Source organism: Octodon degus, unplaced genomic scaffold (genome assembly GCF_000260255.1).
Source record: "Octodon degus isolate 3935 unplaced genomic scaffold, OctDeg1.0 scaffold00342, whole genome shotgun sequence".
NCBI classification, from domain to species: Eukaryota; Metazoa; Chordata; class Mammalia; order Rodentia; family Octodontidae; genus Octodon; species Octodon degus.
The window spans coordinates 799055-801552 of record NW_004524918.1 but is presented as its reverse complement, the minus strand read 5'-3'; the positions used below and the strand labels follow the sequence as shown (position 1 = coordinate 801552).

Sequence of the window (2498 nt, the reverse complement as noted above, 5' to 3'; positions counted from 1 at the left end):
TGATCCTCCTACCTCAGCCTCCCATGCTCTGGGATTACAGGCATGCACCACCACACCCAGCTCTGGGCTTTATTTCTGTGCCTAACTCGTGATTTCCATCTGCCACCAGACGTCAGCTGTCTGGCAGCAGCGGCTACTTCTTTTTCCACCCTAATACTTGCCTGGTGCCTCTAGCTTGGAATCTGGACTTGCCCGATGCACCCGGTGTTTTGATTATGCAGGAACACACACGTGTCTCTGATTATATTTGATTCCCAGAAGAAGATTTCTGAGGCACAGGGCATAGTTTTATTTTTGAGATGAGACTCTCACTATGCTGCCGGGGCTGGCCCTAAACCCTAAGATAAAGTGATCCTCCTGTCTCAGCCTCCTCAAGGGGTGGGACTATAAATATGCATCACTCTACCTAGCCAAAATGTCAAAAATCTTTATAGATTTCCCAGACGCCCCTCAAAATGATAGTGTAAATCTACCAGCCCACCACCCACAAACTATTTTCCTACACTCTTGGAGACACTTGATATAGAAGAGGTCTTTGCACATCAAGGACATCATTACGCTGTGACTTTTGTCAATTTTTTTTCAGTCTACACTACCTTCATTTCTCACTCAGCGATTGCATCAGGCCCTGACTCCTGGCCACCTTTCCCACTTCGGTCTTGCCACCTCCATTCTGTTTGCTACTGTCTAACCACAGACACCTTGTTTTTGTCAGTTTGTTGAGACAAGGTCTTGGTCTGCAGTTCAGGCCTTGAGCTTACTTTGTAACCCAGGCTGGCCTCAAGCTCACAAGCAATCCTCCTGTCTCAGCCTCCAGAATGCTGGAAATTATAAGCGTGCACGACCACACTGGGACTAGCCACAGACATTTTTTCAGCTCTTCAAGCATGTTGTGATGGTCCTCCCTCAGGGCTTTTGTGCCAGCTGATTCCCAGCCTGGTGCTATCCCTCTCCAGCTTTTCATATGGCCAGTTTTGGGTCATCTTTCAGCTGCAGCCCAGGGGTCACTTCTGTTGAAAAGCTGCCCTGCCTGCCCACCTAGAGCCCCCACAGGCCTGCTGCACGTCATGTGATCTCTGAACCCACAGCCGGGCACAGCAGTGCACACACAGTCTGGCCCAGCAGCCGCTATGTCAGGGTTGCTGCAGTGAGGAGGCAGCTCCTGCCGCACTCGCTATCACCTGGGCCCCCAAGAGCACAGACGCACAAGTCCCTGAAATGCCCCCTGCCCTCTTTCCTTCCGCACTCCCACACTTCCAAAGCCCTTCCAGAGCACAGGCTCTGCCGTACACCTCACTGCCCACCTGATTGCACTTGGTTAGATGTAGCCCCCACCGCCCCGGGCCCATGGTCCTCTAGTAGGGGTTAGCATGAAACTGACTCCTCTTAGGTGCAATTGGAAGCACTGGAGTCTAAGAGGAAAGAGGGACTGCCTTCAACAGTTGTCTCAGGAGACCTGCCGATCTGAGGCCCTCCACTGCCAGTTGGGCCCTCCAAGCCTGGCTTAGAGACCCATGCCCATCCTGCCGCCATCTCCTCACCATTCCACTCCCTCTCTGCTCCCAAACCTGGGTCTGGAAACCCCGACCTGCTCTCAGGAGAAGAGCTGAGGTGTCAGAGTTTCAGAACCTGGGTTCCCAGCCTCAGTTCTCAGCTTGCACCAGAGTCAGATGCCACATACACAGGGGACTCTGAGCCAGAGGCCAGGGCTTAGGGAGAGGACAGGAGGCTAGTACCTGGGATGAAGAAAGGATTCCCCAAGTGTGGGGCTTCTCCTCCATGCCAAATCTCACCCTGGGCCACCTTTGCAGTCTCAGCGCACTGCACAGAGACTCCAGAGTCAGAGGGACTTAGGTTTGAGTCTAATCCCCTACCATGCACCGTGCGTCACCTCCCTATTCCATCTCTAGCTTAATGAAATGACAGCGCTGATCCCCTCCCCCCACTTTAGCTCGAAGTGGATAACTTGTGCACTGCCAGTTAGGCCCAGCTTCATCCGGGTAGCAACAAAAGGGGCTCCTGTCACTTTTTGGGCTAACCCATGGCTCCTGTGGGAACTGTGGCCCAGAGAAGGGCAGTGGCTTGCTTAGGGTGAGACAATGACTCCCCAGGGCCCATGGCTTGGCATGGCCTTTCCTGAGCCCTGAGTCCAACCCCTGAACTATGCTGCTGCATGCAAATTTATAAGCCAGGAAACGCCCAGAGGGAGATTCCACCCACCCACTGGCCAGGCTGTCCTGGAAGGCTGCCGTGCCCATCACAAAGGCCCAGACAAAGCGAACTGAGTTGTGTATTACTGTTTTCCCTTTTCTGCACACTGCTGGGAAGCTCATCCTGCTACTTCACCCGAGCTGTTTTGACCCTGTAGGTTAGTGTGTGTGTTACGTCTTCTCTATGACCTTGCCTCAAGCTACACATGCACCGGCTTGTTCTCCCAACCCCATTTTCTCTTCTCCTCTTCTCTTTTCCCTTCTCTTCTTTTCTCTCTCTCTGTCTCT

The 2498-nt window shown here is 53.0% G+C and overlaps 1 protein-coding gene across 1 annotated transcript in view; it reads right to left on the bottom strand.

The window, feature by feature from the left end:
• Window positions 1–2498, bottom strand: part of Grap (GRB2-related adaptor protein) — a 27295-nt gene that overhangs the window by 24028 nt on the left and 769 nt on the right. The window lies entirely within an intron of this gene.